This window comes from Polyodon spathula, chromosome 53, assembly GCF_017654505.1.
Source record: "Polyodon spathula isolate WHYD16114869_AA chromosome 53, ASM1765450v1, whole genome shotgun sequence".
Lineage (NCBI taxonomy): Eukaryota > Metazoa > Chordata > Actinopteri > Acipenseriformes > Polyodontidae > Polyodon > Polyodon spathula.
Window position 1 is genome coordinate 2018056 of NC_054586.1, and position 22509 is coordinate 2040564.

Here is a 22509-nt window from a genome sequence, read left to right on the forward strand (position 1 = left end):
TGAGTAAAGCTCTCAGAGGCGGGGTTTGGGACTGAGGCCAGGTTTATACAAGCAGGAGGAGCAGAAACTGTCGAATCAGCGATTCTATGAAACTGTTTCTAAATCCCCCAACAAATATTACAATGTGAAGATTAGCAATTAAACAACTAATTTGGCAGGTTGTTGTTTTTTTTTTTACTGTTTAATATCAGGGTTGAAGAGTCTAACTTTGTGTTTCAGCCCAGAATCTATAATATGTAAAATTAAGGAATGTTCTGTTACACTTTTGTTTTTGATTACGGTGTAGCAATTCACTTGCTCCATGAAGTGGGTGTAAGTTTCACCCACCTGTCCCTTTAATTAGGGTCAGTAGCCTGGCCAGGTTAAAACTCATTTTCCCATAATTCCTTGCTATCACCCTCTGTTCATCCTCTCCCCCCATTGGCTCATTCAGGTATCCACTCATCCAGTCTCAGAGCTCCTTGGAAGCCAGTACCAGTATTAAAGCTGGCTGGCTAGGCCAGGGAGGACTCCATTTTTCTCTTGAGGAATTCATTTACAAACACACAGCATATTAATTAATTAACAGTGTTACTTTAACTATTTTAGATAAATATGGGTGCATCCATTTTCTCTTTTCATAAACTTGTACTTTGTTTAAACCTTTATTTTTTGTTTGCACTGTTACTTGTTTAAGTTTAGTTGCTGTTCAAGGTCTGTTTAGGGTTTGTTTTTTGGTAGTGTGTTCAGTACAGTACAGGACTCTATTCGGGACTTCGTTATTTGTTGGTGAGATTATTTCTTTTCTGTTTGCTGGTTTTTTCTACTTTACTTTGATACTTTTGTTCCTGTAGTTTTGGTTTTGTTTTTTTGTTACTTTGGATTTCATGCGCATTGCTTCACTGGACTTGTTAGGCCTAAATTTCATTTATCATCGATTGCCATCGACTGTCTTTGCAATTGTTTTCCCTGTATACTTATTCATTCATCTTTGTCTCTATTGCCTGTCGGTGTGTGAGTTATATATTGTGGGTGTGTGTGTGTGTGTGTGTGTGTGTGTGTGTGTGTGTGTGTGTGTGTGGGGTGTGGGGTGTGTGGGGTGTGTGGGGTGTGGGGGGGGGGGGGGTTTATTGGAGGCCCACCGGACACCACATTCATTTCACTTTAATGTTGGTTTGTTTGGATGTTTGTTTAGTTCACGTTACTTTCTTACTCACTTGTACCTTCCCCTTAACTAACTGTTATCTGCAATAAGTTGTTGTCATTATTTCATTTATTACATTATTGTTTACAACAATAAACCGTTTGTTCATGAAATTGACACCTCTGACGTCCCTGCTTTTGCTGTCTGTCACTCTTGTTGACTTAGTTAGATATTGGGCCAGTAGTATCTCCTTAGGGAGGACAGTACAACTGCTTCTCAGTGGTGCAGAGTGATCATTCCAACGGTTTGAACAGCATCTCGTTATTAATATTACTTTTGTCAGATGAGGTAATATAACGCGTTTAGCTTTTAATGGGAGGAATAACATTAGTTACTTTCCTCCAATAATAAACACGCTGGTCTCGTTCTTTTCTCTGTTGTGAGGCTGCATTGGTTGTCTGTTCTTGTTTTAATGCCAATATATTTCAGTGCAGTTATAACTGTGAACGCCGAGCGCTCTATTATTTATTTATTCATAATTGTTTATTTAGGAAGGCCATATGATAGAAATCACATTGACACAGCGCGCACACAAGATAGAAATCACATTGACACAGCGCGCACACAAGATAGAAATCGCATTTACAAAGCGCGCACACAAGATAGAAATCACATTACAACACTGTGCACACAAGATAGAAATCACATTTACAGAGAGCACACACAAGATAGAAATCACATTTACAAGTTCCAAGTTAAATATTGCAGTGTTTCGCATGTAGATTTTTACACTGCATGATGATAAGGAGGCGACCCCTCCAGGACTAAATCTCAAGCAATATCTGAGAAAGTGTGGAATTGGCATTGAACTTGTTTCAGTATGAAGATGCTCTTCGTATATAAATATGCATAGTCTTTTAGACAGGCACAGTCAGTCAGAGAGAGAGAGAGCGAACACTCGGATACAATCACAAAGGTAGACCAGACAGATGCTCAGAGACAGACACAGTGAGATAGATCAGTCAGCTCTCAAAGAGACACACTCATATAGCCAGACAGTCACACACACAGACACAGTGAGAGATAGAACAGATACACAAATGCAAGCACAGTTGGACACACAGACACACAGAGGGAGAGAGATAGATCACACAGACACACTCAGACACAGTGAGAGATGTCAGAGACAGACACACTGAGATAGTCACAGACACATAACTCGTGCTCCAGCCTCCGTGATTTTTTGTACTGCGGATCCCCAGACTATAGGGCACATCCTGCACTCCACGAGGAGCGCCTTTACTGGGTGTGCTACTCGGGAGCCCCCACAGAGTGTCAAGTCATTTTAAATGTTGCTCAGCACTCTCTTGTAGCAGTGTCACGTCTACAAAAGTCACTCAGTGCTCTCGTGTTGCAGTGTTAACTCATTTTAAAGTCGCTCAGCGCTCTAGTAGCAGAGCGTTACGTCATTTTTAAGTCAGCTCAGTTTTCTTTCTGAGCGATCTCACTGAGTGGCTCGCTTATTTAACGCCCCTGTTATTGTCTTTTATTTATGTCAACCGTGTTTAAATGTCAATGTTTCATTCAGTGAGATTTCTTACATAAAGATAATTCTATTGAAACATGAACCCAACCGGAACCCGTCAGAACCGGGCTTTTAAAATCCTGTGGAGAAGCAACCAGCTTAATATTTACATCGTTTACAATCCTAGATTTTAAATGAACCTGTTTCCTGCTCTAAACCACACACAGGCTAGTACAAGCATCAAAAGTTTGACTAAGCAGTATAATACAAAGATGGCATGTGAATGTAAAATGCTTTTATGTCAATGTGTTCGCATTGTGGGTTTTCTCCAGGTACTCCGGTTTCCTCCCACAGTCTAAAGACATGCTGTTCAGGTTGATTGGTCTCTCTGAATTGCTGTGTGTGTGTGGTGCCCTGTGATGGACTGGCATCCCATCCAGGGTGTAGTCCCTCCTTGCACCCTGTGTCTGCCGGGTTAGGCTCCGGCTCACCACGACCCACAAAGGAATCGGTGGTTATGATAGTGGATGGATGGAAAGTAAAATTTGAATTGTTGTGCTTGTTAATAACTGACTGATTGAAATTGTGTTGCAGAGGAGAAACAATACCTGAGGGACGAGTGGTTTAGAAAACACCGACATGGACCTGACTGCAAGTCGGAGAAACAGGTATGATATTGAACCACTGGACATGTCAGGATTCTCTGTAGTAAAGCCCTGATTTGAGATTCCTCTGCCTGCTCCAGTTCACTATTAAACACAACACTGCTGCTGCTGCTGCTGATCATCAACATTTCCAACATCAAATACAATAATATAATACTATCTTACCCCAACCGGGAAATCACAGTTACTTCATTGATGTTTAAAAATCATTTTCTACAAACCCCACCTTCAGGATCTGTGGCAAAACTGTATTTAAAACAAAAACCCTTCTCATTAAGACAGATTATTGAACAGTTTTTAAAACCCTTAGCTTGGTTATTAAAATGCTAATGTGGACAAGGCCTTAGTCAACGTACTATTACTGTATAATTAAATAAGTGCATAACACTAATATAGCAGCTGAATACTAAATGGGGTAACATTCATGCCTTGAAGATAAGGCTGCTTTATCAAACTGTATAATGCTGCTCTATTTCCTCTCATGGCATTATCTGACAATTTAGTTTACTAACTACGAGGAACAGACCAATTACTACTTGTCTGCCGATATGACGTTGTAAAAAGTACAAATAGTGACATTTATGACCCTGGTCCCTGATTTGAATAAAGAATATAAATAGTATCTGGGTATCTCACATTCATTTTCTCTGTCAGTTGTCTGAAATTGTAGCTTCCATGTCACTTTCTGCTGTTTCTAGCAGCAAGAAGACTAGTGCCCCTCGGCAATAGGGCCATGAAAACGAGCCCCTGAACCAAATACTTCAAAGAGAAACTGGGAAGAGGGGTTGGGGCAGTTCACCTGGTCAGGGGAGGGGTGTGTTTATAATGAACAGCAACATGATTATTAATGACTGATGATTACACTGTGTAACACAATTTTTGTTCCTGGGTAGTAAGTGTTATTTCTTAATTGCTTATGCCTCAAAAGTATAGAAAATGGCTATTATTCCCCACAAACTTTGCTTTTGTGACCAGGACAGTGATATTTTGAAATTTACCTCTTTCTAATGAGAAAACGGGCAAATTTGTTTCTTCATTCACATGGTCAGAAAAAAAAAACATATGAATCCAAATTAAGATGTACTTATACTAAAGTAATACAAAAATGACCACAAAAGATTTAGAAGTGAGTAGTTTTTTGAGATTTATGATTATACTGTAACTCACTTTCACAAATCAGCCCCCAAATGCAGTCTCCCGTCATGGTCTCGTTATACTGACCTTGGTAGCGGCGTTCAAAGTCCAATATATCCTGGTGGAAGCTCTCGCCTTGCTCCTCCGAGCACGCTACAATGTTCTCCTTGAATTTATCAAGATGAGCATCAAGGATATGGACTTTGAAGGACATCCTACAGCCCATTGTGCCGTAGTTCTTCACCAGAGTCTCAACCAGCTCCACATAGTTTTCGGCCTTGTCCAGGAAGCCCTGAACCACTGCGACAAAGCTGTTCCAAGCCGCTTTCTCCTTACTAGTGAGCTTCTTGGGGAATTCATTGCACTCCAGCATCTTCTTTATCTGTGGACCGACAAAGACATCGGCTTTGACCTTTGCCTCAGACAGCTTAGGAAAGAAGTCTTGAAGGTACTTGAAAGCTGCCGACTCCTTATCTAGAGCTCTGAAAAATTGTTTCATAAGTTCCAATTTGATGTGCAGTGGTGGCATCAGCACCTTCCGGGGGTCCACCAGTGGCTCCCACTTGACGTTGTTCCTCCCCACAGAGAACTCGGTCCGCCTTGGCCAGTCCCGCCTGTGGTAGTGCGCCTTGGTGTCCCAGCTGTCCCAAAGGCAAAGATAGCAGGGAAACTTGGTAACACAGCCTTGGAGACCCATCAGAAATGCCACCATTTTGAAGTCTCCTATGACCTCCCAGCCATCATACTACAAGGCGTCCAGCAAGGTCTTGATGCTGTTGTAATCCTCTTTGAGGTGCACCGAGTGAGCCAGGGGAAGAGACGGGTACTTGTTACCATTATGGAGCAGCACAGCCTTGAGGCTCCTGGATGAGCTGTCAATGAAGAGGCGCCACTCATTCTGGTTACAGGCGATTCTGATTGCCTCGAACAGACTGGTCACATTGTGGCAGAAGCAGAGCCCATCTTGACGGGTGAAGAAGCTGGAAAAAGGTTGGTGACGCTTCCTCTGATCTGCGACTTGCACACTTTCATCCAACAAGTTCCACTGCTTGAGCCTAGATGTCAAAAGCTCGGCATTGGACTTGGTAGACCAAGATCTCTAATCAAGTCGTTGAGGTCTTTTTGGTTGGGGTAGTATGGGTTTCTCTCCTCAGCTCCACCTCTGAAATTGTCATCTGGATCTACAACGTCTTCCTCGCTCTCTGACTTGCTGCTCTCTTCTAAAGATGGCTGCTCTCTCTCCGGAGGAGTGGGTACGGGGAGCTCATGGCAGTGTGACACCGGGGCGATGGATGAAGGAAAGAACGGATACGTGATAGCAGGTGCATTCTTGCCAGTCCGAAGTTTGGAAGGGTCCACCATGCAGAAGTAGCAGTTGCTTGAGTGGTCAGTGGGTTCCCGCCAAATTCTTGGGATAGCGAACTTCATGGCTCTCTTTTCCCCTCTGTACCATCCTACAAAAATACATTTATTTCACCCATGACTAATGTGTAAGATTCTCGCAACATTTTTCATATATGATATATTTTTTCAATAACATTGAAAATTTTAAAACATTTTAAAATTAAAAACTTTTACAATTTTAAAAATTAACAAATTTTATAACACAAAATTCCGAGCAACAATTGTCCAATTGAGTTTTTTTGCAGTGCTCGCAGGTGAAATGAGGTGCCCAGGGTTTGTCTTGATCCCCGAGAGGCATGTCGAAAAATGCCTTGTAGGCCTCACACATCTTAGCAGATGCTTCCACGGAGTACTTTTTCGCTCTTGTCTTGATAAATTGGCCGCAGACATAGCAAAATGCATCTGCTGGATGCTTGCAGCCTCTTGATGCCATCTCAGAAAAATGCAGATATGTATCCACTTAGGCAGCTGGAACTAAACTGAACTGGTGGGCTTAAGGCCCCTGTATTTATACTACTATTTATATTACTGGAAAGTTCTAGAAAGCTCAAGAAGTTACTCCAAGTTTACTCAGCACTGAATCTATCTGGAATGTTCTGGAAAATAGGTAAATTTCAAAATATCACTGTCCTGGTCACAAAAGCAAAGTTTGTGGGGAATAGCCATTTTCTATACTTTTGAGGCATAAGCAATTAGGAAATAACACTTACTACCCAGGAACCAAAAAAAAAAAAAAATCGTTACACAGTGTTATTGATAGGTGTGCGATTCTCTCAACAGTGGGGAAAAACAGGAGGAGAGACAGAGGAGGGAGATGGAGGAGAAACTAAGATAGAGGAGAGCAGAATGAAGTGGAGGATGGAGAAGATCCTCAGAGTGATGAAGGAGACACTGGAGAAAGAGAGATGGAGGAGAGACTGGGGAGGCAGATGATGAGCCTGAAGTGGGCACTGAAGAGAGAGAAAGAGAGACTGACAGAGATGGAGATGAAACAGTTCCTGTCCAAGATACTGATACGGAAGAGAAGATAGATAAAGGAGCAAATAAGGGAGATGGAGGAGAAACTGAAGAAAGAGGTGGAGGAGACACAGAGAAAGCTGATGGAGGAACAGATGAGGAAGGTGGAGGAGGAAATGCAGAGGTTTGTTTTTAATTTCAAGATACCCAATAGGGGCTCCCAAGTGACGCATCCAGCTAAGCCACTTCCCCAGTACTGCAGAATGCTATAGTCCTATAGCTAGTTCCCTGGGGGCGGTGCACAATTGCCTGACAGGTCTGCTTAACTTCGCTGTCAGCTTGACAGAACACGTTTCAGAAGACGCTTGAGTGTGCTTGTCTTCGTCTCTCCTAAGTCCGCTCGGCGTTCCAGCAGCTCTGAGACAAGGTCTTAAAAACAATTAGATATTCTGAATTGGGAGAAAATGGAGGTCAATTAATTATATATACACCTGACAGTTACATTTCCACCAGAGACACTGGGCAGACTGAAATTTCCATTATACCTCCCTCTATGCCTGCTTCTTCTAGGAGACAGTGTCACACCTACAATATTTATGTTAATTTTGTAAATGTTTTATCTGTGATGCAGTTTCTGGTAAGGTAGTAAACAGGTGCAAGGCACAACACGTTGTGACAAACAATTTAATAAATTCTGAAGAACATTTGATTTTTGGATGCCAAAAAATATCGGTTTTAATACGTGGATATTTGTTTCAGCAGCACTGCAGGAACATAACATGATTCTGAAGGCAACGTGATTCATAAAGCAACGTGATTCTGAAAGTAATGTGATTAACCTGAACCTGTCTTTGCAGCATGAAGCTTAAAGAGATTCACAGAAAAATTGAGTACTTGGAGGTTTTGGTTCAGTGGTAGGAAGAAGAGTAGAAGCTGCAAATTGAAAAACTCCTCACAGAACTTGATCAGATTGCTGATGAACTGGACAGCGTTGACAGGAAGGTTACCAACGCTAAGACTGTAGGGAGCTCTGTTATTGCAGCTGGGCATGGGCATTGTAGGGCTAGCCCTAGCTTCTGTTACACTAGGAGCTTCCCTTGGACTGACCATTGCAGGTGCTGTTTATGCAGCTGGGGGAGTCCCTAGTGCTGGTGCAGGAATAGGAAAGGGTATGAGTGATGGAATTGGTAACAAGAGAGTAGAAGAAATAATGAATGACATTAACACTAACATCAAAGATCTTGGTGAATCGTCCAATGCTGCAATCTCACTATCTAACTGGGATACAGAGGTGGCAGCTGCTGTTTTAAAAGCCATTGATAACACATGACGATGCTACTGTTGGTGATGGTGGTGTTGGTGTTAGTGGTGTTCATGCTGCTGCTGCTCGTGCTGCTGCAGGCATGGTTGATGATGCCACTCCTTTGGTGCTCAAAACTGCAGGCAGAGTAGTCAGAGATGTTTTTGCTGGACTCTTTGTAGTTGTGGATGCTGTGTGCATTGGTTATAATGCCATAAAACTTCATAAAGGGTGTCCAACTGAAAGAGCACAAGAGATTCGCAAGCTGGTGGAAACTGTAAAATCTACAGCTCCAGTAGAACTGAAGGAGCTCTATTCAGATATAAGGATATCAGATATCATTGACACTGGGATCTGCTCTAACGACCCGTCCGATGTTGAATTGTACAAAGTTGTGTACATGTTCTTATTAGGGCTGAAGTACAGGCTTCAATAAAACCACAGACATCTTTCTCTTTCGTGAGGAGGAGAAGGAGGATGATTAAGATTTCAGAGGCTCAACGTCACCTCTGGTCCAAAAGGTGAGGGCTGGAAGTGGAGTTTACAACAGAACGACAGAATCAGTTTGCTTTGGTTTTAAACACATTTATAACCCATTTAACAACAACAACATAAAATATAAAAATGTAGTCAAGTTGTAGCAATTTACTTGCTCCATGAAGTGGGTGTAAGTTTCACCCACCTGTCCCTTTAATTAGGGTCAGTAGCCTGGCCAGGTTAAAACTCAATTTCCCATAGTTCCTTGCTATCACCCTCTGTTCATCCTCTCCCCCCATTGGCTCATTCAGATATCCACTCCTCCAATCTCAGAGCTCCTTGGAAGCCAGTACCAGTATTAAAGCTGGCTGGCTAGGCCAGGGAGGACTCCATTTTCTCTTGAGGAATCCATTTACAAACACACAGCATATTACTTAACTACAGTGACAGTAACATTAACTTTATTTTAGATAAATCCTGGTGCATCCGTTTACTCTTTTCATAATCTTGTATTTTGTCTAACCCTTTCTTTTGTGTTTACACTGTTACTTGTTTAAGTTTAGTTGCTGTTCAAGGTCTGTTTAGGGTTTGTTTTTGTTAGTGTGTTCAGTCTCCATTTTGTTCCTGATCCTCTTGATATTTTCCAAACGGCTGTTCACCACTCAACTCGGTACTACTCAACAGACTCACCATTTTCAACGATCGTTATTTTTTCATCAACCTTCATCCATCATTATCGGTACAGGACTCTATTCGGGACTTCGTTATTTGTTGGTGAGATTATTCCTTTTCTGTTTGCTGGTTTTTTCTACTTTACTTTGATACTTTTGTTCCTGTAGTTTTGATTTTGTTCTTTTGTTACTCTGGATTTCATGAGCATTGCTTCACTGGACTTGTTAGGCCTAAATTTCATTTATCATCTATTGCCATCGACTGTCTTTGCAATTGTTTTCCCTGTATACTTATTCATTCATCTTTGTCTCTATTGCCTGTCGGTGTGTTAGTTATATATTGGTGTTGTGTTTGTGTGTGTGTGTGGGGGGGGGGGGTTTATTGGAGGCCCACCGGACACCGCATTCATTTCGCTTTAATGTTAGTTTGTTTGGATGTTTGTTTAATTCACTTTACTTTCTTACTCGCCTGTACCTTCCACTTAACTAACTGTTATCTGCAATAAGTTGTTATATTTCATTTATTACATTATAGTTTACAACAATAAACCTTTTGTTCATGAAATTGACACCTCTGATGTCCCTGCTTTTGCTGTCTGTCACTCTTGCTGACTTAGTTATAGATATTGGGGCCGGTAGTATCTCCTTAGGGAGGACAGTATAACTGCTTCTCAGTGGTGCAGAGTGATCGTTACAAAGTATCACAAAGTACTGCAGAGTACCACACAATTACTACAAAGTACAGCGGGACACTGCAGAGCTGGGTTCTTGTGGAGCAATCACGTTTATTTTTTACTTATTTCTAACTGCAAGGCAGTAAAGAAATGAATACACACACACATATCCGGCCTTAAACAAGCTGGCATATGCAACACAACAGCAGGGTGCAGCAGAGCTGGGTCCCGGTGGGCATCAAACTACATTTTAAACTGCAAGGCAGTAAAGAATACATATATACACACACCCAGCAGCAAGGTAAAATGGCAGTCACCACACCAGCGTGTTTAAAGACAGCATGCCGAGTAGGCGGCTGCGGCAGTCCAGCAGAGTCAACTCCACAGCGGAGCACAGCCGAGTCAGGGTCTCTTTCTTTTATACTGAAACAGCAGAGGAAAACACAAAACAGTGAGCGATGTAAACAGACTGCAATCGCAAAGTGATGCAGGCTGATACACAGAAAAAGAGTAACACAGCATAATGGCTGGACAGGGGTGTCTAGCCTGGACTACATGCGGTCACACGACCGGGGCAGCGCATAGCCTACAGCAGAGTGGAGCACCGTAGAGGCAACAAGGCACTGTTGCGCTAGGTCTGAAGCAGTGGTTAAGCACTGTGTGCATCCAAAGCGCCGTGCACAACGTGTACCGCGCAGCTCTGCGTTCCCATATTAGCTCCAGATACCGTGTGCACCAAGCACCGTGTGCTGTGCAGCACCGGGCTACCACTTGCACTGAGTACTGCGTACACACCTGCAACGAGTACCGTGCAGCACCGGGCACCATGCGCACCGAGTACTGCGTGCACACCTGCAACGAGTACCGTGCAGCACCGGGCACCATGCGCACCGAGCACTGCGTGCACACCTGCAACGAGTACCGTGCAGCACCGGGCACCATGCGCACCGAGCACTGCGTACACACCTGCAACGAGTACCGTGCAGCACCGGGCACCATGCGCACCGAGCACTGCGTGCACACCTGCAACGAGTACCGTGCAGCACCGGGCACCATGCGCACCGAGTACTGCGTGCACACCTGCAACGAGTACCGTGCAGCACCGGGCACCATGCGCACCGAGCACTGCGTACACACCTGCAACGAGTACCGTGCAGCACCGGGCACCATGCGCACCGAGCACTGCGTACACACCTGCAACGAGTACCGTGCAGCACCGGGCACCATGCGCACCGAGCACTGCGTACACACCTGCAACGAGTACCGTGCAGCACCGGGCACCATGCGCACCGAGCACTGCGTACACACCTGCAACGAGTACCGTGCAGCACCGGGCACCATGCGCACCGAGCACTGCGTACACACCTGCAACGAGTACCGTGCAGCACCGGGCACCATGCGCACCGAGCACTGCGTGCACACCTGCAACGAGTACCGTGCAGCACCGGGCACCATGCGCACCGAGCACTGCGTACACACCTGCAACGAGTACCGTGCAGCACCGGGCACCATGCGCACCGAGCACTGCGTACACACCTGCAACGAGTACCGTGCAGCACCGGGCACCATGCGCACCGAGCACTGCGTACACACCTGCAACGAGTACCGTGCAGCACCGGGCACCATGCGCACCGAGCACTGCGTGCACACCTGCAACGAGTACCGTGCAGCACCGGGCACCATGCGCACCGAGCACTGCGTGCACACCTGCAACGAGTACCGTGCAGCACCGGGCACCATGCGCACCGAGCACTGCGTACACACCTGCAACGAGTACCGTGCAGCACCGGGCACCATGCGCACCGAGCACTGCGTACACACCTGCAACGAGTACCGTGCAGCACCGGGCACCATGCGCACCGAGCACTGCGTACACACCTGCAACGAGTACCGTGCAGCACCGGGCACCATGCGCACCGAGCACTGCGTACACACCTGCAACGAGTACCGTGCAGCACCGGGCACCATGCGCACCGAGCACTGCGTACACACCTGCAACGAGTACCGTGCAGCACCGGGCACCATGCGCACCGAGCACTGCGTGCACACCTGCAACGAGTACCGTGCAGCACCGGGCACCATGCGCACCGAGCACTGCGTACACACCTGCAACGAGTACCGTGCAGCACCGGGCACCATGCGCACCGAGCACTGCGTACACACCTGCAACGAGTACCGTGCAGCACCGGGCACCATGCGCACCGAGCACTGCGTGCACACCTGCAACGAGTACCGTGCAGCACCGGGCACCATGCGCACCGAGCACTGCGTACACACCTGCAACGAGTACCGTGCAGCACCGGGCACCATGCGCACCGAGCACAGCGTACACACCTGCAACGAGTACCGTGCAGCACCCGGCACCATGCGCACCGAGCACTGCGTACACACCTGCAACGAGTACCGTGCAGCACCCGGCACCATGCGCACCGAGCACTGCGTACACACCTGCAACGAGTACCGTGCAGCACCGGGCACCATGCGCACCGAGTACTGCATGCACCGGCGCACTAACCTGTATTGGTACAGAGAGTCAATAAGCACTGTGGCGCTGAAGTCTCGCGCACTGTGGTACAGCTATGCACGGTGCCTACCCTGACCGCATGGTCACACACTTGAGCAGCGCGTAGCGTACAACTTGATTTTACAACATAGTAATACAAAAACAGTTTTTAAAAAACAAAAACATTTAAATGTTACAGTACAGATGGGAGAGAACACACTGTCTGCTTGATTTTAAGACCCACGCATGTGGTGAAGGCCAACGCATCCCGCTTATGTTTCAACTCAACAACGAGGAAGCGTCGGTGAGGAGTACACGGCTGGTCTGGCTGTAAGCACCCTCTACGCAAGCAGGGGGACGCGTAGCTACAATCTAAACAAGCCCCGACCTGCGGCCCACAGGTGACTGGTGGGTGAACTCAACAGCGGGGACAAGGCAGGCCCAGCCCCGTGGAGTAACAGTGCTCTCCCAAGTAAGAAAGGGGTGAAAAACACACACAGTTCTTAACAAGAATACTTACCGTATTAAGACGGACAGACAGAGAGAAGCAGCCTGACACGTGGCAGGTGCTGATAGTTAGAAACAGAATAAAAAAGGTTACAAATTAAAGCTACTGATTCCAGGAAAAGCGGCAAAGTCAGCGTTCAGCATGAAGTGCAGGGGAACTAGCAGTAACTTACCCAGCGTTTAAGAAGAAAAAAGGGCTCAACACAGAGGTCTTACCATACCAATCTTGAGAAGAAGAGTGCAAGTCTCCCCTGCATGACGGTTAAGTACCCTCGGGAGGCGGGACCGAGGGGAGAGGGCCTATCGGCAGCTTTGATAGAAAGAGCTCAGTGACACCTACCAATAGGCAGGCGTGTATCCCATAGAAATGTCTTGGTGGCCATCTTCAAATTGAAAGGGAAACTTTTTTATACAGAAGACACAAAGCTTAGGTAATTTTAACCACCCACAATTTTAATACCCAAAATATCAGGCAATTGTGTTTAAAATAAAATAAAAACATGTTGTTTTTAAAAATGTAGATATTTTCTTTCTTTGAGTTTTGTCTGGTTTGCTGGGTATAGGCAAAGACAGTGTGAGTTAAAGGCATCATTATCCATTGATATTATTGAACCTTATACACAGGATTAAAAATGCAACTACTGCCATCTCATCATTTCAAACTTGGGGGGGGCTATAGACACATCAACAGCCAGTGGTACTGTGCATCTAACAACACAATACCTGAAACAATGAACAGCACACAAAAAATATCATTGAGAAAGAAAAAAAAAACACAAGTATCATCGCCTGATACAGGAGCCCCCGGCTTGATGAAGACAGATTTCAAACCTACTTAATGTTGTATTATACAACTCCGGAAAATCAGAACCACAAGATTTTCCTCCATTGTGAGTGTATATATATATTATGTGTGTGTGTGTGTATATATATATATATATATATATATATATATATATATATATACTGTATGTATGTATGTATGTATATATATATATAGTAGCAATCTCAGTTCCCGCAGGCAGGCGCATCAATCCACATACAGGCGGAGGGCGGGTGTGAACCCGGGACCTCTCACACTAAAGCATAGCGCCAATACCGCTGTACAAAAGAGCCCTACTGCTGCCTTCCCCCGTGCACTCTACAATATTTAGGGTTGTGCCAATATTCGATATTATCGTACATTGCGATATTGGAAAATGTGGACAGTTTTTTATACATATCGTCACTAGTCCTAAAATAAACATAGCTAATAAAATAAGACACGTTATAAAACGTCCTTCATTCATACCATGCCGTGTTAAAACACTGTAGTGCCCCAGAGAGTAAGAGAAAACTTGAATGTTGGTGGCTGCAGCCAGCAGGCGTCCACTACTTAACAACTGATTACTGTTTGCTAAGAGAGGCTGGCAAGGCAGGGATGTGACGCTTTGCTACTATTTCCTTTATTTTTATTAACAATGCAATTTTACAAAAGAGGTAGTATTGACAACAATATAAGATACATATTATTATACATGTTGTGTTCAGATACAGCGTCTTTATCATTAGATCTGGTTCGTTTTAGCGAGGCTGTGCTGTATTTCCAAATATTCAACAACTGACAGCTAGCTAAATGCCATCCTGCTAAATTGGTTAAAACTGACACTAAATGGGCTTGTTTTAAACATTACTGTTCATTTGATTTTCCTTTCCGTTTGTTGATGTGCTTCAATTTTTACTTGGCCGTTATTTTATTTTATGTTGTGTTTTTTTTGGGGGGGGGCACATGATTTTGACTTTGCGTGTTTTATTTTATTTTATTTTTTGTGGCTCTCATGATTTTGACTTTGCGTATTTTATTTTGTGTTTTTAGGGGGGCACATGGTTTTGACTTTGCATGTGTTATTTTATTTTTGTAGGGGTGCACGTGATTTTGACTTTGCGTGTGTTTTTTGGTGGGCTGCCGGCGAGTATGTTGTCGAGTTTTATTTTCTAAATATATATATATATATATATATATATATATATATATATATATATATATATATATATATATATATATATATATATATATATATATATAATTCCTTCCTTGCAAAGGATCCTCCTACTGTCCCCTGATTGGTTGCTAGTAGTTTATGTCACTGCGCTATTTTTATCTCCTGTGCACCACTCTGCGGTGCAGCTTGCATTGCTTTTGCATGTGTGGTGTGAACGCCCCTTAACAGAGCAGCGCTCTCCCCGGCGTGTCTCATTGCTGGGGACTCTTCTGCTGCTGTGGAGGCGGCTCTGTTGCCTGGTTCAGTTCGCAGCGCAGTCTGAGGAAGAGTCTAAATATGTGCTGCTGGACAGCAGGGAGGAATACTGTCCTCTATAAAGAATAGGAGACAATAATACAGTTTAAGAGAAACGAAATAAAAGCATGTGGTAGAAACAGCAGAGGTTACTGCCTGGAAGTTTAATTGTAAAGAATGACCTTTCTGCTCCCCTGTGCTGTATTTACCAAAAACAAGATCACCCACCCGGACCCCTCCGAGACTAGCGAAGAGAAAGCTGTGAAACTGCACGCATGCCTACGTCATTGCGGATCTGTTTGAGACAACGGCGCTCAACCTGAATTAACCTGATATACTTCAAAAAACAATACCAGGGGTATAGTGTCAGTGTTTGAACATCTCGTTTTGAAGAAGAGGACGGGAAATAGCAATATCTGTGCACAAACGTTAGGTTACCTACCGTAAACTTGGTTCCCTGAAAGAGAATATGGCCACCAAACATCGTTATGGGATACACTCCTGCCTATTGGTAGGTGTCACTGATCTCTTCTATCAAAGCTGGCGATAGGCCCCCTTCCCCAGTGACCTCCTCGGTCCCGCCTCCCGAGGGTACTTAACCGTCACGCAGGGGAAGGAACATCCTCTTTCGCGACAAAACCGCAATTTTGACAGAAGCGACATTGCAGTTGGTGGCCATCTTCTCTTTCAGGGAACCAGGTTTACGGTAGGTAAACTAGCGTTCCCTTTCAATTCGAAGATAGCCACCAAACATTGCTATGGGAAACGTGTACCAGAGCCGTCGCGAGGGAGGAGAGAATGGCAGCATATGAGAGACGTTAAGTCCTGCCTGACCAAGGTCGCCGGCATGAGTGTGCAACCTCAAGGACCCTAGTGCCCACAGAGGGCAATGAGGGATCTACACATTCAGGAGGTAGAACCTGGCAAAGGTATGCGAGGTAGCCCAGCTAGCTGCATCGCAAATTTCAGCCATGGAGGCACATCGGAAGAGGGCCCGTGACGTAGCCACACCTCTCGTGGAATGTGCAGGCGGGGGTAAGCCAGCACCATTATACGCAGTCAAGACTGTGTCCACAATCCAATGCGACAGCTGCTGCTTGGAGAGGGGCTGTCCCAGGGTTCGTGTTCCATGGCAGATGAACAGCTGGTCAGACTGATGCAGAGCTCTCGTCCTATCCACATAACATCTCAATGCCCAAACTGGGCAGAGAAGGTTCAACTTTCTATCCTCTTCCATTGCAGACAGAGGAGGATAGAAAGACTCCAGTTCCACAGACTGATTCACGTGGAATGCTGTAACCACCTTGGGGAGAAAAACAGGGTTTGCATGAAATGACACTCTGCTACCATCATCCCAAATATGCATACAGGAGCTATGCACAGACAGCGCCTGCAGCTCACTAACCAGCTTTGCGGAGGTGATAGCCAAGAGGAAGGCTGTCTTCATGGACAGGTGCTTCAACTCGATGGAGTATATAGGCTCAAACGGGGCCTGCGTGAGAGCCTCCAGTACAACCTCAAGGCTCCATTCGGGGAGAGTGGCCCTCCTGCGCAATCGCCAAGCGCCTAGGAGAAATTGGGTAGCCAAAAAGTGTGCGCCCAGGGACACAGTCAACGGGGGCATGGCAAGCAGAAATAGCTGCTAGGTAAACCATCAGTGTGGATCTGTAACTGCAAGATGACGGGCATGGGACAGGAGATTGGATCATGACCATTAGAATGGCACCAATCTTGAAAACGTTTCCACTTATAGGCATACAATAACCTAGTGGTATGCGCCCTAGCATTCTGCAGCATACCCACAACCACATCTGACAGCCCTAAGGCTGACCAGTGGTCCCTTTCAGGGGCCAGGCCCATAGGTGCCAAAGAGTGCCTCTCACCTGACTGAGAAGATCCCGGAGAAGCAAGATTTCCCAGGGCAGGCCATTCAAAACCTGGCACAAGGATGAGAACCAGATTCTCCTGGACAACCTGGTGGCTACTAGGAGAACTGAATCCTTCTCCGACCGGACCTTTTCCAAAAAGGCTGGGTGCAATGGCAGAGGCGGGAATGCGTAAAGGAGTGCTCTGGGCCATACGTGGGCTAGGGTGTCGATGCTGAGTGGACCGTTGCAGCGGTGGAGGGAGTACCATAGGGGGCAGTGTGTCGTCTCCGCCGAGGCGAAGAGATCGACCTGCGCCTTCCTGAAACTTTCCCAAATGCACTCCACCACCTGAGGGTGGAGAAGCCACTCCGACAGGTGTGGGCCCTCCCTCGAGAGGAGGTCCATCGCCCAATTCTCCATGCCTGGAACATGTGTCGCCCGAAGGGACAACAAGTTATGTTGGGCCCAAATCAGCAGCCTGAAGGCTAGGCGGTGCAAACCCTGGGGCTGAAGGCCACCCTGGTGGTTGACATACGCCACCACTGAAGTATTGTCTGTGCGGATTAGCACGTCTGTTCCTCACCACAGGCAGTAAGTGCTGGAGGGCAAGGAACACTGCTTGCAGCTCCAACATGTTGATATGCAGGGACGTCCTGCAGCCCGACTAGGGTCCGCTGACTCCTCTGCCTTTGCAGATCGCGCCCCAACCCGAGCTGCAGGCGCCCGTTGTCATTACCCTGTGGGTGTAAACCGCCCCATTTGAACTCCTTGACGCAAGTGAGAGGGAATCCTCCAACAGCACAGGGCCGCCGTACACACGAGACACACCGTCAGCCGACGGTGCCTGTCGCGTTTGGGTTGCAACCCGAACGCATTGAACACACCTGTAGAGGGCGCGTGCATAATAAACACAGCTCGATGGCTGATACCGTTGTTGCCATCAGACCCAGAAGTTGTTGGCACAAAAAAAGGGTCACCTTTGATCCCTGACGAAACAGGGAGAGGTGGTGTTGTAAAGCTGCTACACTGGCGTCCGACAGGTATGCGTGAATCATGGTGGAGTCCAGCTGGAGCCTCACATACATTATGCATTGCGCTGGCATCAGCAGACTCTTGGCATCGTTGATGGTGAGGCCCAGCCTCACTAGATGCTCCGTCACTAGCACCGTGTGGGCCACCGCTCCCTCCCAAGACTGGGAACAGATCAACCAGTCGTCGAGGGAATTCATCACTCGGACTCCTTGCAGCCACAAAGGAGAGAGGATAGCGTCTACACGCTTTGAAAACGTACTGGGAGCTAGGGATAGGCCGAACGGCAGCACAGAAAACTTGTACACGTTGCCCTGAAAGCCGAAGCTGAGGTATTTCCTGTGCTGTGGACGAATCGGAACGTGAAAATACATGTCCCACAAGTCCACCATGGTAAAGCAGTCGCCCGGCCGGACAGACTGGAGTATGTGACGAAGAGTCAGCATGTGGAATATCCTCTGTTTCAGAATCTGGTTGAGGAACCACAGGTCCAGGATGGGGCGAAAGCCAGCCAGTAGTGCAGCTGTTGTTCAGTGAACTGGGTCTGAGGCCGCAAGCCCTCAGAGGCCCTGCTAGGGTGGCTGAGGCTGAGGCAGGGCTGGCTGTGGCAGTTGCCTAGGGTGGGTGTCCTGTAACAGCCTTCTAGGGTGCTGCTGCGTGGGCTGGCCATGGCCACGGCCATCACGTTGCGGGAGGGTTCTGTCTCTCACCTGAGATGAGGCCTGTAAGGTCACCCAGCGGGGCTGTGGGAACCGGCACAGTTCTGGTGACTGTCCTCATTGGGTTTGTGTGCCAGTGGCTCGACCTGCCCCACACCGGAGGGGGAGGGGGAGCAACGCGTTCCCAAAGAGACCACTGCAGGATCTCCTCCACTGCTGGGCCAAAGGTATGGCCTGGGGATATAGGCGTGTCCAAGAGCACAGCCTTGTCAGCGTCAGGCACCCGTGCATGTGTCAGCCACAGCTGTCTGCCTGCAATCACTAAGATCGCCAGGCCCTGGGCCGGAGATCTGGAGCAATGTGTGCGATAATAACCGCAACTCTCTGGCCATGGGCTCTGGGAGCGTGGAGTCACGCAAAACACCATCCATGTACGCAACCAGCACACTGGACGTGTTCGCCAAGTGGGAACGCTGGGCTCCCGCCATGTGAGCCCTCTGGACTTGTGTCTCCATCACCCTGCACTGCAGGTTCGGGCACACAGGGTCCCTGGGCATGCCTCCCACTGGTGGAGCCTTCACCACGGCTGTGAGTGTGGAGTCTTCAGGGGGAAACTCGGCCAGGCCCAGCTTCTCTGCCCCCTCCAGCGAGGCCAGAGGAGGCCCCCATGTGACTCTCTCCAGGCGATTGGCGAGCACTCAGGGCTGAAAAGCCGTACAGATGCCACAAGAGCCTTGCAGGTCTGAGGAGGCGTGCTCGGGGCTTAAGCACTGCGCACACATGTTGTACCTGTCCTCCTGTGGGATATTAGCCTCACAGGCATGGAATCCAGCCCTGCCTACCCTGTATCGCGCGGGCACACACCTGAGCAGCACGTAGCGTACAACAGGGGGACAGGGCTGAAGCCACGGTGGGCAATTGACTCGTTACAACACAGTAAATACAATGCAATATACAAAAACAGTATATATACAGTAAAGATGGGGGAGAGTACATTGTCTGATGAGACCTACAAACAAGTTGAAGGCCAATGCAGCCTGCGTACATCTCAACTCAACAACGAGAGAGGCTCAGTGAGGAGGACATGGCTGCTCCGGCTGTAAGCATCCACGCTGCATCTTGACCTCTGCACGAGCACGGGGACACGCAACTACAATTAAAACAAGGCCCAACCTGCGGCCCACAAGAGGCTGGTGGGCTAATTTGACATCGGGGACAAGGCAGGCCCAGCCCAGTGGAGTAACAGCGCTCTCCCAAGTAAGAAAGGGGTGAAAAACACAAATAATCCTTAACAATAATACTTACCTTACTAAGACGTACAGACAAAGAGAAGCAGCCTGAGGATACAAGATAATAATTGGGCATACCAAATTGGGGAGAAAAACCAGGGTAAAAAATTGTCGACTATTAAATTAAAAAAAAAAAAAAAAAAAAAGTGTAGCGCAGTGTCTGTATGCATGTTCTAGCTCCAGTGTGTTTAAATGCAAAGGAAAAGTTTATATATTAAATGCATGGCATGGCAGTAAACAGAGGAAACAATAAACTGAAGTGCATATCCACTGTGCCATCTCTAAGAGGAGTGCTGTAGGTGCATATCCACCGTGCCATCTCCGAGAGGAGTGCTGTAGGTGCATATCCACTGTGCCATCTCTGAGAGGAGTGCTGTAGGTGCATATCCACCCTGCCATCTCTGAGAGGAGTGCTGTAGGTGCATATCCACCCTGCCATCTCCGAGAGGAGTGCTGTAGGTGCATATCCACCGTGCCATCTCTGAGAGGTGTGCTGTAGGTGCATATCCAGCGTGCCATCTCGGAGAGGCACTGGAGACAAACATCTGGAACATTAAAAAAAAAAAAAAAAAAAAGTTCTTGCTCTGACAACAGGTGTAACATAATAGGTTAATCAATCATATAACTTAATACAATACCTGAGCTAAAGTACATTACTAACGTATTTAAGTTAGATTAATACAAAAACTACTTTCACTTTCCTGTTCCAATCACATTCTGCACAATCCCAGCTAAATATCACACAATTAAAACAATTTCCAAAACTATTTATCCTAAAATAATATGTAACTCTGGAAGATTCCAGAATGGGTTGTGAAGGCTTTACTTTGCTTCACTCAATTAACTATAAAGCGGAGGAATTTAAAATGATGCACTTTTCAAGCATGTGTTTCAGGCAGAAACAGTACACAAGCACACAGTGCTTTTTTCTTTTTCTTTTTTTTTTTTTTTTAATTCCTGCCATAAAATTTCTTCACAATAAACAAAGTGGTAAATGACACCTTTTCATAAAGCAAGAGCATTACTGGGGTTTCCTTTTTATTTCTTTTTTAAAGCTGTGCATGAGAGTGAAAACTGTCAAACTTAATTTAAACTTTAAAAAAAAATATGTGGAAAAGGGGGCGTTGTACAAAGAAAAAAACCATTTTGGTTACCATTTGTTACTCTCCTCATAACAGAAACAGGACCACAGAACAAAACGCTGAGCCTACAGGTGAGCCCTTGCTAGCTCGGCCAGTGTCTGGAAAGCGTGACGCGGGTTCGAGTGGCGTGCGTCGCTGCTGCTGCATCCCCGCTCCGACTCGCGCGGCAGTTCTGAAGCAGCGCTTTGTTGCTGTTGTTTATGTTAATCCCGCACGTCACTTGCCATTATAGACACAGGCGTGTGTTTTTCGCTTCGAATTAACGTGGAGCAATGTTTGTAAGAATATTCAAATACTTTTGCTGCATTAACAAAATAACATCACTAGCGCTGTGTTCTTACTGCACGAAGCTTTCTCTCATTGCTCAATCAATGAGGCACTAAAACTAAGCAAATGGGCGGAGATTTGTGACGCATGCCAAAATGAAGGCTCATCGGAATTAAAACTTGGCCAATCAGCTGACTTGTTCCTGTGTTAGACTGCTAAAAGAAACGCTTGTTAGTGGAAGAAAATACCCTGCAGATACAGCGACTCTATAATCTTGCGCATCAGCAATTTCAGCTTTTGTAATGAAGGACAGCTGAGGCTTGACGGGCCAAAAGAAAGGCTCTCGCGGGCCTTCTATTGAACAACCCTGGGTTATTAGGAAGCATTTTTATTCAATTTAGAAGCTGACCAGAGAGCTTCCTCAGAGCAGGAGAGGGAATGTTCACATGGCATTGTATCATTAATGAGTGATAACCAAGACTTTCAAAAACATGCTCTTCCCTTCATTAGCTTAACAGTCCATTTCGGAACGCAGTCATGGAATGCGCCCAGAGCGCTAAGAATATGGCATAGGCTTCTATTCTAGAGCTCTGTGAGCAGCTGACTCCACCTCCTGTCCTGTGTGCAGCAAAGGGAGTTTAAAGCTTCAGGTGAGATCCTAATACCTGCTGCACAGGGAGAGTGAATCTACAGTGTGGAGGTTTTACTGCAGTGAAGTGAGAGGCAGTGGTTAATATGCTGCTGATGGCTGGTGATGTACCTGCTGCACAGGGAGAGTGAATCTACAGTGTGGAGGTTTTACTGCAGTGAAGTGAGAGGCAGTGGTTAATATGCTGCTGATGGCTGGTGATGTCCCTGCTGCACAGGGAGAGTGAATCTACAGTGTGGAGGTTTTACTGCAGTGAAGTGAGAGGCAGTGGTTAATATGCTGCTGATGGCTGGTGATGTCCCTGCTGCACAGGGAGAGTGAATCTACAGTGTGGAGGTTTTACTGCAGTGAAGTGAGAGGCAGTGGTTAATATGCTGATGGCTGGTGATC